Below are 17,500 nucleotides of genomic sequence, written 5' to 3'. Positions count from 1 at the left end.
TCTGGACAATTGCTTCTGGACCCAAGTTGTCAGACAAGATCTTGTCTTGAGATCGTCAGTCGCGTCCCTTGGGGAGTAGTATTTTCGTGAAAAAAAATGTGTTCCATGGAAAGAGGAGGGAGGGGGAGAGGAAGGAGGGGTGAGAGGGAGGGAGGGGGAGAGGGGTGGTGTTGAAAATTGGAAGGGGAAGAGGGAGGAATGGTTGGATATATCAGAGGGTGAAGTGGACATAGAAAAGCAAAGAGGAAGCTTTATTAGATTATATAGCTATTCTGATGGACACGTGGGGGAATTCGGGGGCTGTGATTGGATGGTCTCTTCCGATCATCAAAGCATAATGCTACGGAAGTCGACCATTTTTGCCAATATCCAAAAGCATATTGTCAATAACAAAGACGCATGGTTCCGGTTTACCCATCTGTACCACACGATGTTTCACTGATCGACAACAGCATACACTGACAACTTGAAATTCTTCTCGGGAATGTTTTTCAGCTTTACAAATGTCGATAGCATACCCTTTTCTTCTAACTTCCCGATGAAACAGGACTAAACCTATTATTTTCTGTCCCTAAACACCACAAAATGCCCAAAGTCGAAAGATGTAGTACAAACAGGGGAGTAAAACGGAACAGCCGTTTTTGTGTGCCTGTGAGCTTAGTTCACAGTTGCCGACTGACACAAACTTTCGCATTCGGCTTTTCTTATCTCGTAACTCCACACTAAATACCCCACTTCCCCTCTGAACTATTGATGTACAACCCATGGCACGAACATTCATGTAGTCGTTTATAACTGAGTTTGAAAAATTCGCTTCATGACGAGACAAGTATATAAATGCCATTCACCCAAACTGAAAACGTCGCTGCCGTCTGCTCGCTTTGTACGGATTAGCTGTTCTCTTTTCCTCCCCTTGTTGCATCCTAGTTCTTAAGATGTTTCTAGTTTTCCGTTGATGTTGTGTTTTGGTCTTCTTCATAAGTAGTCTTGTTCAAAATGTAAAAAAACTCAAACTTCTTTTTGTTGTATACGAATGAACTAATAAAAAGCTGTTTAACAGCTGTGTTGTCAAATCGAGTTTTTTTCCATAGTCAGTGTGGCGCCTGCGCAAAACTAATGCGCATAAGAAACGGCGTCTGCTTTCAAAACCTGAGATCAACGCATCGACGCAAAAACTGTCATTGTGTAAGTTTGGAACAACAAATAAAGGTCAGAACAGCTATATAATCGCTATTGTATTTTCAAGGCAGAGTAAGCCTCCCGTAAACCATCACAGATACGGTCAGGCTTTTACACACAGTACAAACACCCTTTCATTTAAACACTCACCAATTGAGAACATCCTAGGTGCCCTCCGTAAAGAGCGAACAATTTTCAAAGAATTTATTTTTGCGTGGTTTATCTTACCCCTGAGCCATCGTGAACCCGTGTGATCCAGTTTTCCCTTTTCACAATGCAGTCGTCATAGTTAGTCATTTGAATGCGACTCGACGTGAGCTTATCTACAAAAGCACGTTTTTTATGCACGAAACAACGGCTGTGGTTCACAAGAACTCTAGCGATGGCTTTTGACTGTTGAGAGGAACGGCGATTTGCACTGATAAAACCGTCGTCTGCCGCACGACCCTTGCGTGACCCTGCTTCCGGACTTTTCTTTTTTTAAACTTTCACAACTTCGAATTGTTCTGATCTTGTCTTGATGAAAAACGAATTCTTTTATGATTAAAGAATGTTTGTGTAACAAGCTGTCAATTTATTATTTAGATTTTAAAAGTTAGGTCTAGCACCAAAACGAGGCGCCATTGTTGTAGAGGACCAAGTCCACGAAAATAAATTCTTGGAAAATGTCTCACGCTCGACAGAAAGCAGCCAGGATGTTCCCGTTCGGTGAGCGTTCAAATGGAAGTATGCTTGTACTGTATTTAGACGCTCGGGGAGCTCTGTGATGGTTTACGGGAGGCTTACTGTGCCTTTAAGCGTAGCAATAGGGTCCGATATTTAGACTCGAACAAGTATAATGCGACTCGTCTTCGACGCGACTCGTCGGCATTATACTTGTCTCGTCTAAATATCGGACCCTATTGCTACGCTGAAAACACAATAGCTGTTAATCTTGAACTCTACTGTTGTAAATTCAGGCAACGTTTTTGTGTGCTGCAATATAAGCCAGCCTGTGAATTTGCATAATTTGTTTTTTTAAGCACAAACATTCATTTAAACTGCCATTCTGGTTATGGAATGAACTGTACAGATGCAATTTATTTACGTGTGATCTAGAAGGTCGGGGATCAATCCCCACTCGGGGCGAATAAAAATACTTTTTTTTTCGAGGGCTCTCTTGTCCACCCAGCTGAAAATGGGTACCTGAGTCTTGTTAGGCCCGAAGAAGGCACAACACAGCGAGGGGAGATATGAGATCGGCACCGCTCTAATAAAGCTGGCTCTGGAAAAGTTTAGATCTGTAACATTATCGCTCTGCCACGATCAACCATGATTGTTGGATTATACCTTCACCTTTAGTGTTTAGAAGTAAAACATCGAATTGGCCATTTTGAGAACAGAACTGAGAGCTAAAGGGAAGCAAAAATGGTACCCGAAAACATGCTTTTTCTTTAACCAACAACACACAAATGACCGAATTATTATCATTTTTGGAGCTCATCCCGTCATTTAATGTCACTGAAGTCATTCTTTGCAATGATAACACGGACTTTTGTCAGATATAACACAATAATTGCACTGGATTGCGAACTTTGAATTGACTCTAAACAAAAAGATTACCCTTCTTATGCCCCTGGAATTGCATGTCATTTCTGTTCTTACCGAGAAGAATAAAGGAGTGGGGGGGTGCTGGTGAGGGCTGGTTGAATGTTTAAGATGGTTAATTAAAGGTGGACATAGGATAAGAGAAAGGAAGCCTCTATTTCATGGTAGTTTTCACCGAGACAGGAAAGTTCTGTTGCGTTCGTAAGACAAAAAGTGTGGACTTTCGTTCATTAATAATAGTACATGACGGATACGAGAAAACAAAAGTCGAAAGAAAAAAAGAAAGAAGAAACAAGTCGCGTAAGGCGAAATTACTACATTTAGTCAAGCTGTGGAACTCACAGAATGAAACTGAACGTAGTCCGCCGCTAGTGCAAAAGGCAGTGAAAGTGACGAGCCTGTTTGGCGCGGTAGCGATTGCGCTGTGCTTCATAGCACGCTTTACTGTACCTCTCTTCGTTTTAACTTTCTGAGCGTGTTTTTAATCCAAACATATCATATCTATATGTTTTTGGAATCAGGAACCGACAGGGAATAAGATGAAATAGTTTTTAAAACGATTTCGGAAATTTAATTTTGATCATAAATTTTATCTTTTTAATTTTCAGAGCTTGTTTTTAATCCAAATATAACATATGTATATGTTTTTGGAATCAGAGAATGACGCAGAATAAGATGAAATTGTTTTTGGATCGTTTAATAAAAAAAATAATTTTAATTACAAGTTTCCGATTTTTAATGACCAAACTCACTCATTAGTTTTTAAGCCACCAAGCTAAAATGCAATACCAAACCCCGGCCTTCGTCGAAAATTGCTTTGCCAAAATTTCAATCAATTTAATGGAAAAATGAGGGTGTGACAGTGCCGCCTCAACTGACTTTTACAAAAAGCCGGATATGACGTCATCAAAGGTATTTATCGAAAAAATGAAAAAAAAAGTCCGGGGATATCGTACCCAGGAACTCTCATGTCAAATTTCATAAAGATCGGCCCAGTACTTTAGTCTGAATCGCTCTACACACACAGACAGACAGACAGACAGACACACACACACACACACACACACACACACACACACACACACACACACACACACACACACACACACACACACACACACACACACACACATACACCACGACCCTCGTCTCGATTCCCCCCTCTAGATCTATGTTAAAACATTTAGTCAAAACTTGACTAAATGTAAACAAGTCGCGTAAGGCGAAAATACAATATTTAGTCAAGTAGCTGTCGAACTCACAGAATGAAACTGAACGCAATGCCATTTTTCAGCCGTATACTCGTAGCATCGTCAGTCCAGCGCTCATGGCAAAGGCAGTGAAATTGACAAGAAGAGCGGGGTAGTAGTTGCGCTAAGAAGGATAGCACGCTTTTCTGTACCTCTCTTTGTTTTAACTTTCTGAGCGTGTTTTTAATCCAAACATATCATATGTATATGTTTTTGGAATCAGGAACCGACAAGGAATAAGATGAAAGTATTTTTAAATTGATTTGGACAATTTAATTTTGATAATAATTTTTATATATTTAATTTTCAGAGCTTGTTTTTAATCCGAATATAACATATTTATATGTTTTTGGAATCAGCAAATGATGGAAAATAAGATAAACGTAAATTTGGATCGTTTTATAAATTGTTATTTTTTTTTACAATTTTCAGATGTTTAATGACCAAAGTCATTAATTAATTTTTAAGCCACCAAGCTGAAATGCAATACCGAAGTCCGGGCTTCGTCGAAGATTACTTGACCAAAATTTCAACCAATTTGGTTGAAAAATGAGGGCGTGACAGTGCCGCCTCAACTTTCACGAAAAGCCGGATATGACGTCATCAAAGAAATTTATCAAAAAAATGAAAAAAATGTATGGGGATTTCATACCCAGGAACTCTCATGTCAAATTTCATAAAGATCGGCCCAGTAGTTTAGTCTGAATCGCTCTACACACACACACACAGACACACACACACGCGCACACACGCACACATGCACATACACCACGACCCTCGTTTCGATTCCCCCTCGATGTTAAAATATTTAGTCAAAACTTGACTAAATATAAAAAATGAAAAAAATGTCTGAGGATATCATACCCAGGAACACTCATGTCAAATTTCATAAAGATCGGTCCAGTAGTTTAGTCTGAATCGCTCTACACACACACACAGACAGACAGACAGACAGACACACATACACCACGACCCTCGTCTCGACTCCCCCCTCTACGTTAAAACATTTAGTCAAAACTTGACTAAATGTAAAAAGAGAAAAAAAGGAGTACATAAAGTACTGCGCTCAGGCACCTTTGCAGTCGACAAAAAATGTGGACTTGCGTTCACTAATAATAGTATATGACGGATAAAAAAAAAGTCGAAAGAAAGAATGAAAGAAAGAAAGAAAGAGAAAACAAGTCGCGTAAGGCGAAAATACAATATTTAGTCAAGTAGCTGTCGAACTCACAGAATGAAACTGAACGCAATGCCATTTTTCAGCAAGACCGTATACTCGTAGCATCGTCAGTCCACCGCTCATGGCAAAGGCAGTGAAATTGACAAGAAGAGCGGGGTAGTAGTTGCGCTAAGAAGGATAGCACGCTTTTCTGTACCTCTCTTTGTTTTAACTTTCTGAGCGTGTTTTTAATCCAAACATATCATATGTATATGTTTTTGGAATCAGGAACCGACAAGGAATAAGATGAAAGTGTTTTTAAATTGATTTCGACAATTTAATTTTGATAATAATTTTTATATATTTAATTTTCAGAGCTTGTTTTTAATCCGAATATAACATATTTATATGTTTTTGGAATCAACACATGATGGAGAATAAGATAAACGTAAATTTGGATCGTTTTATAAATTTTTTTTTTTTTTTACAATTTTCAGATGTTTAATGACCAAAGTCATTAATTAATTTTTAAGCCACCAAGCTGAAATGCAATACCGAAGTCCGGGCTTTGTCGAAGATTACTTGACCAAAATTTCAACCAATTTGGTTGAAAAATGAGGGCGTGACAGTGCCGCCTCAACTTTCACGAAAAGCCGGATATGACGTCATCAAAGACATTTATCAAAAAAATGAAAAAAACGTTCGGCGATTTCATACCCAGGAACTCTCATGTCAAATTTCATAAAGATCGGTCCAGTAGTTTAGTCTAAATCGCTCTACACACACACACACACACACACACAGACACACACACACACACACACACACACACACACGCACATACACCACGACCCTCGTTTCGATTCCCCCTCGATGTTAAAATATTTAGTCAAAACTTGACTAAATATAAAAAATACTGCACTCAGGCACCTTTGCAGTCGACTTGTTCTCAAACAATAAATGTCTAGCTGCTTCTTGCTTCACTATGTTTTTTGCATTATTTTTGTGTGTCCTCGGGGAAATATTCACAAAATTGCGTGTCTCGTGAGTGATGCTAGAAACCGCTGCACAAGGGGAAGGTTTTCTTGAATTTTTGTACCATGGATCGTCTACGATACACGACGAAGAATAACATAAATGTGAACAGTTACAGACACTCACAAAAAATGCTCCTTGTTTTAAACGCAAGAAGTGGTCCCTGCGGTGATATTGCGTAGTTCAGTGGATCCCCCCTAGTTAAGACTTCCTCCATTTTAAGAGCATGTTTTCTTAGACTTTTTGTTCTTAACCTTTGTAAATTTACCCCCATTTTAAGACTCCCTCCTTTTTGCATTTAGTCAAGTTTTGACTAAATGTTTTAACATAGAGGGGGAACTTCGAGACGAAGGTCGTGGTGTATGTGTGTGCGTGTGTGTGTGTGTGTGTGTGTGTGTGTGTGTGTGTGTGTGTGTGTGTGTGTGTGTGTGTGTGTGTGTGTGTGTGTGTGTGTAGAGCGAATCAGAGCAAACTACTGGACCGATCTTTATGAAATTTTACGAGAGTTCCTGGGCATGATATCCCCAGATGTTTTTTTCATTTCTTGAATAAATGTCTTTGATGACGTCATATCTGGCTTTTTGTAAAAGTTGAGGCGGCACAGTTACACCCTCATTTTTCAATACAATTGATTGAAATTTCAGCTTGGAGGCTTAAAAATTAATTGATGACTTTGGTCATTAAAAATCTAAAAATTGTAATTAAAATTATATTTTTATAAAATGATCCAAAATTACGTTCATCTTATTCTTCATCATTTTCTGATTCCAAAAACATATAAATATGTTATTTTCGGATTAAAAAAAAAGCAAGCTCTAAAAATTAAAAATATAAAAATTATTATTAAAATTAAATTTCCGAAATCGATTTAAAAACAATTTCATCTTATTCCTTGTCGGTTCCTGATTCCAAAAACATATAGATATGATATGTTTGGATTAAAAACACGCTCAGAAAGTTAAAACGAAAACAGGTACAGAAAAGCGTGCTATGCATATAAGAGGCCTTCAAGGTTTCATCGAGCAGTGCCTCGGCTTCATGGTTAAGGCCAGACAGATGCAGAGTCCTCTCGACCTGATCGACTCCCTCTCAGCTACATACACACAACTCTCCAACACCAAGGTTGAACGCTTCATTCCGGGCGGCGCCACTCTGGCGCTGGGCGCCCTTGCTGGTGCCAAGCAGTTGTCCGTGACGGATATGAAAGCTGTCAAAACCACTTTTTAACCTATTTTAAATCTGCCCTTTAACTTACCTTCTTTGTGCGTGTTAAAATGGCTGAACAAAGTGAAAGCGGTCACGGATTTATCATATTACAGTGGAACTGTCGCTCTATCAACTCTAACTTCTCTCAGCTATATAATTATATATCAAATCACTCTGCTGACATCTTAGTTATCCAGTCAGTCAAGAGAAAACGCTCCCTACTGCCTTCTATAGATGGTTTTGACTTCCCTCCCATAGTAGAGCAAAAGGGCTCAGGGCAACTCATTCAAACAGCTATTTATCTAAAGTCTTCCTTAAATTACAAACCCTTTGCACCTCTCATCCCTAGTTCAGAAAATCTCAGTACATGTGCTGTTGAAATCGAAATAAAAGGATCCAAAAACCTCAACATAGTTAACATATATTACCCCCACGGGTGTAATAAAAAAGGAACTACCGACTGGCTAAAATCCCTGGATCATGGCAGGGCACACTGGTGCGTGATGGGTGATTTTAATAATCACCACCCTCTGTGGGACTCTGCTAACCCTAGATACAAACATGCCAATAGCAACCTTGCTGACGTCATTTTGGAAACTGACTTTTGTATACTAAACGATGGCTCGGCAACCAGACTTCCAGACAGAGCTGACCATTCCCCGTCAGCAATCGATCTCTCCCTTTGCTCAAATGCCATAGTCACTGACATCGACTGGAACGTTTTCCCGGACGCCCTCGGCTCCGATCACTTACCCATTGTTCTTACCTTCCGCCACTTCGCCCCTAATCGCAATAACTCGGAGGTCAGAAAAAAGTACAATTACAAACAGGCAAATTGGGACAGCTTCCGTGCGGAGCTCGAGGGTGTCAGGGAGGAAACTCTCCTTACGGATGACATCGAAGCCTCTTACAATAACATACGTCAATGTATACTCACTGCTGCCAATAATCACATTCCGCTTAAATCAGTAAATCCTAACTGTAAGGCCAAAAGGAATGAGTGGTGGAATGCAGACTGTGATGAAGCCTTGGCAAACAAGCGATATCACATTAGGACATATCTCAGGCACTGCTCAGACGCTAACTTCACGAATATGAAGTCAGCTGAAATACAATTTAACCAGATCACCGCTGAGGCTAAACTTCAAAACTGGGAAAACTTTGTCCACAAAGAAACTAAAGATTACAAAGACTGTGGCAAAATCTGGAAGAAAATCCGCAGATTTAAATGTAGATACAGAACTAAAGAAAAGCCACTACTATCGGGTGATAAAATGACCACAACTGACTCTGAAAAGGCAAACCTATTAGCAGATACCTTTGCCAAAAATAGTCAATCAAAATCCCTAGATACTGAACGACTCAATTATAGGTTAGATCAGGAGAAGGGTTTCACATACCCCCCAGATGACAACCAGTTGCCTATAAACTGCATGTTTAAGGCAAAAGAAGTCCAAAACGCCATCTCTTCTGTGAAAGACCCAAAAAAATCCACAGGTTTAGACCCAATATCATATCACATGATAAAACATCTACCACCTAACTTTGTTAAGTTGCTCACTCAGTTTTTCAACCTATGCTGGTTAAAGGATACTATCCCCGCAGCGTGGTCAGACTCACAAGTAGTAGCAGTATTGAAGAGCGGAAAACCGGGCAATCTACCTGGCAGTTACCGCCCCATATCACTAACCCCCCACCTCAGCAAGATCTTTGAGCGTGTGGTGAACCAGAGGCTGGAGTTCCACCTCAATAAACACAATATCATTCCTACATGCCAGGCAGGTTTTAGGCAAGGTCGTTCGTGTGCGGACCACATTGTGCACGTCACTGAAAAAATCAAAAAGACCTTGGCACATAGTAATAACTCTCTTCTTGGAACCTTCTTTGATATTAAATCTGCGTACGACAGCGTCTGGCATGCTCGTCTACTCCTAAAACTCGGCAGAATCGGTGTCTCTGGCCACATGTACCAATTCATCAAAAACTTCATCAGCAATCGCAAGATGTCTGTCCGAGTGGGCTCTTCGGTGTCCGAAACCCATGCGCTGGACATGGGGGTTCCCCAGGGCAGTATCATCGCGCCAAACTTATTCAGCATCATGCTCTATGACATTACTTCTGTTAAGGTTGACGGTGCCAGTGTACTTCTGTATGCGGACGACCTCGCCTTAATAGACACTAATAGACCACGCCATAACAGAGTTACCAACACTGTTGACTTATCTTCTTACCAAACTAAAATCGACAACCTCTGTCAATATATGTACACCAACGGCTTCCAACTAGCCTCAAATAAAACAGTCTTTCTTGTTGTCTCCCGTAGACAACTGTACAGGAACTGCAGTATAAAGATAGGTTGTGATATTATCAAACCGAGCTCAGAAGTTAAGTTCCTCGGCGTTATCATCGATACCCGACTTAACTGGACCAGTCATATCGAACATCTGATCAATAAGGCCAACAAGGATCTTTATATCATACGTTACCTGGCGTCCCAATCCTGGGCCAGAGGACGTAAGTGTGTCACAGAGGTAGTGCGGGCATTAATTCGCTCCCGCCTCCTTTACGGGTGCGAAGCTTATTTCGCGACGCGCCCGGCGCTCATGAAAAAACTGGCTATTATAGAGTGCAGGGCGCTCAAAATAGCTCTGGGACTCTGGTGTAAGAGTCGAGTCTACAGCGAGTGTGGGTGGCTGCCCCTTGTGGATGAGATAAAACTCCGTTCAGCTCAGTATGCTGTCAGAGCCCACGCGGTAGAGAACTCTGCCTGCGAGGTCCTGACTGACTTTTTTCCTCAGCACCAAAATTATGAGGCCAACACCAAACATAGCACTCAACTCTTGGCCAAAACGCTACCCTTATCCGACACAGTAAACCGCATTCTAGCCGATAGCGGGGTGAAGGTCAGTGAGCTGGCCAGGGTCCCCCCGCCCTCCTACCCGCCTTGGCTTGAGGAAACCCCTACTATCATATACGACAGTGAAGATAATACTACCAAAAAAGATAACCCCGTCTACCTAGCTACTGTTACAAAAGAAACCCTAAACTACAAATTCTCGGAGCATTTAAAAGTCTTTACTGACGGATCCAAATTTGCAGACGGCAGCGTTGGCTGCGCCTTTGTGATCCCAGATCTCAAAATCTCAAGGAAATATACTCTTAATAAAGACATCTCCATATTCTCAGCCGAGCTATTTGCCTTGCTCATGGCATGCACTTTTATAAATGACCTCCCAGTCACACCGCGTGCGGTAGTTTTCTGCTCTGACTCGCGCTCTTCATTACAAGCTCTGCATCGAAACACATCAAATCGGGCAGAGCTACAAAGAGAAATCCTCTTTATATGTCACCAGTTAATCTCATCCGGCACATCCGTGTCATTTCTCTGGGTCCCCTCTCACGTAGGGGTCCGGGGAAATGAACTGGCGGATGTCGCTGCCAAAGAAGCGGCAGAATCTAGCCCAGCTAACACTAACATCGGCTACTCAGTAACCGAGTTCTACAGTAAAATCCGTAAACTCATTCGAAGTCAGTACGTAACATCTCTGTCCTATCAACCCATTGATATGAACGATCTACACCCCGATCTCCCAACAAACCTCCTCACTATCTTCAGACGCCTCCGTGCCGGCGGCTGCCGCTTCCATATCTTTAACAAGTCCTGCCATTGTGGAGAACCCTATTCATTTCAACACATTTTCGCTCCATGCGCTACAAATAGAATTACCTTTAAAACCTTATATGACCATATGCAGCTCCATGGTCTGAGTCCCCAGGATTATCTGCGCAGTAGCAGTTCTCTAGGCTGGTCACACAGCTTGCTGCTGTGCCGACTGGTCAGGGACTCGGACATGGGGCTGTGGGTATAACTAAGCCCAGATTATCACATCAGCGTGTTTCAGTTTGAGGTCGAGTGGCTCCCGCCATCCCTCCTGATTCCAGCGACTACCTTCTAGACAACATATCCTCACCCAAGGCCCACTAGTCGCCAAACTGTACATATTGTTTTTATTACCACGGCCTTCGTGGCTTACATCTTAATCCTTTTATTTGTAAAAAGTTTTGAGATTTATTGTTCGTGTTCCTCTTACTTGCTCATCTATTTGGTTTTATTGGTGATCCTGAAAGGTTCCACTTTTTAACTCGATTTGAAATAAAATAAAAAAATAATATTACAAGCCCGTTATTCAAGACATAGAATACAGACTTATAATTCTTACCAAGAAACATCTTAACTACTTTTCATTTTAACAAATTCCACAGAGCATTATCAACTCAACCCCACCCCCTGCCCTCCTCTCCTTATTTTTTGTTTCTTTCTTTCCTCTTTTTGAAAGCGGACAAACACTCAAGTCCTTAATGGCTCAAAACCGTAGGACTTTTAATATTAATTTTAACTGTCTGTATGTTCTGGCATTTGAGAAGCCACAACAGATAATATAGGGCTAAGAAATAAGCTCTAAAATTCTCAATCCCGTTTGACAGGTCTTCGCCTTCAAAGGTGATTGTGGTGAACCGCCACGCTGTCTGTCTCTGTCTCGCGATTCACCCCGGCGAAGCCGGGTATTCCTCTAGTGCTATATATGTTTCCTCTTTCAATTTCTAAATGTAACTCGAATTCCAGTGTTTTTACGTCGATTACCAAAAGACATGTCAGCCACAAGTATCTGCTAAATTAGTTAAAGAAAAACGCTCATTCTGCACAAAACGTAGTCAGGCGTTTTTGGTAATTGTTCAAGTTATAGGATGCCTTTATTCTGTGTAAAACCCTGGACAAATCTGTGAACTTGAACATAAACAGAATCGTTGCACACGAGGAACGCATCTTTATGTCATTATCATTACAGTCACAGAAGCTTGGGATGCAGTGGTCATGACCTGGTATTTGGATGCCCTGTCGTGACCTGGTATTTGGATGCCTTGTCGTGACCTGGTATTTGGATGCCCTGTCGTCACCTGGTATTTGGATGCCCTGTCGTGACCTGGTATTTGGATGCCCTGCCGTCACCTGGTATGTGATGCCCTGTCGTCACCTGGTATTTGGATGCCCTGTTGTGACCTGGTATTTGGATACCCTGTCGTGACCTGGTATTTGGATGCCCTGTCGTCACCTGGTATTTGGATGCCCTGTCGTCACCTGGTATTTGGATGCCCTGTCATCACCTGGTATTTGGATGCCCTGTTGTGACCTGGTATTTGGATGCCCTGTCGTGACCTGGTATTTGGATGCCCTGTCGTGACCTGGTATTTGGATGCCCTGTCGTGACCTGGTATTTGGATGCCCTGTTGTCACCTGGTGTTTGGATGCCCTGTCGTCACCTGGTATTTGGATGCCCTGCCGTCACCTGGTCTTTGGATGCCCTGCCGTCACCTGGTGTTGGGATGCCTTGTCCTCACCTGGTATTTGGATGCCCTGTCGTGACCTGGTATTTGGATGCCCTGTCGTGACCTGGTGTTTGGATGCCCTGTCGTCACCTGGTATTTGGATGCCCTGTCGTCACCTGGTATTTGGATGCCCTGCCGTCACCTGGTGTTTGGATGCCCTGTCGTCACCTGGTATTTGGATGCCCTGTCGTCACCTGGTATTTGGATGCCCTGTCGTCACCGTATTTTTGCGGTTTGATCCTTTTCCAACTTTGGCTTCTTCCTAAATCCGAACGGAAAAAAACGTTTTTGGCTAGACTGAATGGCTTCTGCCAATGAATAAGAAGCTCGTCTGACCGAAGTGACATTTGCCAACTGCCCTAGTTTTCACACGTATTGACCTATAGCATCCGTTCATGCCAATTTGTCATTGCTTTTAATTAAAATATTGTTTTCTCTTTTAAGTCTGATGAAAATTCCTGTCTCCGTGATGGAGATTGCAGTTTAAAAAAAATGGTTCCCTTTCAGATTAGTTTCTCTTTTTCTAACATTCAGTGTGATTTACATTCAAAGTGTATCTTTTCCTTAGTTTATTTTTTCCTGAGCCAGATGGACACTCCAGTCTCTGCGATGAACTTGGTGGCAGTGGGCCGAAGGTCCTCCAGACTGCCGTTGAGCTTCCGGGTCACTGGCGTTGGGTCTGGCCATGTCGTCTTTCCGAGTGCCTCGTGGAGCAGGTGTTCTGTTATCTGGGCTGAGGTATCCAAACCGAAATTGGGTGCCATCCAAACGGGAGAGAACAAACCGCGGAGTCTGATTCGTTAAAATCACAGCAAATCTCAATTTCAACCAATCCAACTCCGCGGCTGGCTCCCGAGCTAGCGGTTGGTAACTTTCTTGTGCACCTCAGTCCTGGTGGCTAGTCCCGCAGTGGGACTGCTCCGTTTTTAAACTGCATGAAATGAAAGATGCAAGAGAATTCTATTTTCACACTCGTTTTTTGTCTCTGTGATATTTACTGTGCAGAGCATTTGCAAAAAATGTCTATGTTCAATATTTCGGGACAAAATAGTTTAATGCTTATCGGACAAAACATGCTAGCTTCCTTGTGCATAATGCAGGCCTTTCTTCCGTAAAAAATGTAATTTATTTTTCGTTGTCATCTGTTTGTGCTTCTTTTTCTTCCAGCCACTTACCTAAATCTTTAAAGATAAAATGTGTCTATTCGCGTTCTTCGTCTGCTTTTTCTCCTTTTCCTCTTCCGCCATATCTTCCTCCATATCTACCTCCTGTGACATCCTCCACCTCCTCTTCTTCTTCTTCTTCTTCTTCTTCTTTTTCTTCTTCTTCTTCGGTTGATGACACAACCCTGAAGCACATTTTCTCTGTGCTTGAAACACTTTCCAAACTAAATTTATTCCTAAAATTTTCTGCAAGATTGAAGTCCCTCTTTTTCCATCTCGAACCAATTTCCTCGAGTTGTAGCATATTTCCTCGACACAGTAATTCGCTCGGGGCGAGCCTCTGCGGCGTACCGAGCGAAGGTCAGGAATCAAAAACATGCAAGGGTTTCCTTTCATTTTATTTTTATCCACCCCCTTATTGAAAATCCATGACTGAAATTATCGTCTAGTTTCCCTGCGTCTCGTATGGAAGTCGCAAAATGTCTCGAAGCGGCGTGCGGAGTATATAAGAAAAGCGGAAAGGGAAGGTTTTGATTCCTTCACCTTTATTCTCCACATTTCCGGCAAGGATATGACGTATTTCCGGAAATGGCGAATGGTGCTCAATAACGCGAAGAAATAGATTGCTGATCATCTGTTCTTGTCCCAGCAATTATTTTGAGACATGCGTCTGTCGCTGTGTCATGTTCTTGGTTTATACCTCGTTGAATGTCTCTGTCTGATCCATTTGATCAAGTCCGTCTTGTCGGCTTTCTGCCACGGTGAAGTGGATTTGTCTGTCTCCCTGTCTGACAGTCAGTGTCTGCCTGTGTAGCTTCCTTGTACTGTGTGTATCTGTGTGTGAATGAGTGCGTGCGTGCGTTCGTACGTGCGCACGCGTGTGTGTGTGTGTGTGTGTGTGTGTGTATGTGTGTGTGAGTGTATGTGTGTGTGTGTGTGTGTGTGTGCGTGTGTGTGTGTGTGTGTGTGTGTGTGTGTGTGTGTGTGTGTGTGTGTGTGTGTGTGTGTGTGTGTGTGTGTGTGTGTGTGTGTTTTTTTTGCTCTCACAGCCGCAAGTGTAAAGCAATGAAAGTCAAAACAGTAGGCCCCCTAAACGAACTGAAAGTTACAGTTGAGATGACCCGTTTGCATTGAAAAGCATGAACGCTCGCGTTTTCGAACTGACCTGTATCCCACACGTGTATATTTGATCCTAACAGGGTAGATTATTCCAAACTTTCATGTCAGGATCGGTGTGCCCATAGCTCGGAAGGGGAGCTAACTTGTAACCTTCCGATAGCTCATGCTTATGCTTTTGACCAAAATACTTCATCATAATATAGTACCTCCTGTCATTTATGTAGTGAGCTGTTTATGGTAGCACAGATGAGTAATCGTATGCAATCGAATTTTGGATTTCATTGATAATCAGGCGAAATTAACCGGACGTGGAACAGTTGTTTACTCTGTCACAAAGATGTGGGTATGATATTTGTGAGGTGAAACCACGTCGTGTTTTTAACCTCCCTAATTATTGAAGTGCGATGCGTAGGGGACAGGAGAAGTGTTATCACGAGTTTTGTGCGTTGCACGAGAAAACCCAAGTTTGACATGAGTTGTGTTTATGAGAAATGTAGCTGGTCTGGGTTTAATAACGTCACAACGTTGTAGATGCTCGACAGAGAAGGGTGTCTGGCGTTTGTCAAGTTTGTCGGGGACAAACACTCTTTCAAGAGACGGGTCTCTTAAGGTAAATGATTTACTATGTTGTATATTACTGAAGCTTGAATATATAGCTGGAATGTAAATGTTAGTGTATACAAAGTGCACTAAATTCTAGTGTGAAGTTATCAGGGTTTTTGTTGGGAAAGTTCTTGAACATAAATGTTGTTACGCATTTATGTTATGTTTAAGACGGTGATGCTATGTATGGTAGTGTTATTCATAGATTAAGTATAGCGTGGATATTGAATGTGGACGGAATGTGAATGTAGAATGAACGAGAATGCCTGAGATGATACATGAATGTTGTGGAAGAAGATATGGTTTAAGAGAATGTTGTATTAAGACTTGGGTTAATTCTTTAGGAGTTTCCATGAGGAGTTTTCCCTGGCGTGGACAAGGAACGGACCTTACACGGGAGAATGCGGAGCGATGGTGGGGGAAGAGACCACATCGGCGCAGAGATGGCTAGACGGAGGAGTCTTCATCGTTACCGGTCGTAGAGACGACGGTTATTTTCGCTAATGGCGGAAGTGTTTCTCGGGGAGAAACGTGAAAGGTGTGTGTTGGCACCTATAAGGAGAGTTTCTGGGAATTCATCATCTACGGGGTTAAGCGAGAGAAGGATGTGTAAATGACGACATGCAGTGAGCCGTGATACGAACTCGTGAGTGTCTGTCAGCACTTTATCTTGTGCGTTAATCTATCTTTGAGAACGTATCTTTATACTATGTATTTACATGCATTGAGTGAATGCTATATGTTTGTGTGAACTGTGTGTTCGAGAAGTTGATTCGTATTGATGTATTTGAAGTGAAGAATTGTGTTATATTTTGGTGAGGAAATAATAAGTCTGCATCCTCCCAAAATTCTGTGTTTGGAGTGTGTTGGTGTGAAGTTTGAAGTCAGTGTAAAAAGATAGGGCAGAACACGTTTTTATAAAAGATCCTTTATTCACACTACAATCCACTTCATGACATACTCTCATTTTTCAGACTCTTCCGTTCGCTCGGGGCTCGCTCCACCGGGATATCGGACCAACGTCAAGATTCAACAAGTTGTATGGGTTTTCTTTTATTTGTATCCCCTTTCATTGAAAACCCACCGAAAAAAATATCGTCTTAAAGCTTGTTATTTCAGTATGTGAACCCCAAAAAAACTGGAAGCGATCGACTTGCGAGAATATTCGAAAGACGTGAAGGAGGGTTAAATTCTGTGAACATTATTCTCCACGTTTCCGGCGAGGATATGACGTGTTTCCGGTGATGGCAGATGATGATTGTGATCAATAATGCTGAGTGGAAAAAAGGCCGACAATAAAAGTGAGACATGCGTCCATCGTTGTGTCTTGGCTTATAGTTCGTTCGATATGTCCTGCCTTCCTTCCTGCTGTCTGTCTGTCTGTCTGTCTGTCTGCTTGCCTGTCTGTCTGTCTGTCTGTCTGTGTAAATATGTCTGCCTGTCAGTCTTTCTGCCTGCCTGACTGTCTGGCTGTCCAGGTACTTCTGTCTGACAGTGGGTGTGTTAGTGTGTGTCTGTCTATATGTCTGCCTGTCCATCTGTCTCCAGCTCTCTGCACGTATCTAAATCTGTGTGGGTGCCTTTTCAAGTGTCAAATTAGTCGCTTCTTGAAAGTTATTTGTGCAGGCAGAGGTAATCTCTTGAACAGATTTAGCTGCTAGTCGAGCTCTTAGTGTGCATTGACTTGCATTATTAGTTTGCATCCAAACGTGAAGTCAGTTTAATCCTCCAATGCAATCTCATGGGTTCCTGGACACATTCCTATACCCACGCGATTTTTTAAGTCACCGGGTCACGAAACCAAATTGATATAG

The sequence above is a fragment of the Littorina saxatilis genome, linkage group LG1 (assembly GCF_037325665.1).
Source record: "Littorina saxatilis isolate snail1 linkage group LG1, US_GU_Lsax_2.0, whole genome shotgun sequence".
In the NCBI taxonomy this organism is placed as follows: Eukaryota; Metazoa; Mollusca; class Gastropoda; order Littorinimorpha; family Littorinidae; genus Littorina; species Littorina saxatilis.
The sequence above is the reverse complement of the archived record's forward strand: the minus strand, read 5'-3'. Positions refer to the sequence as shown.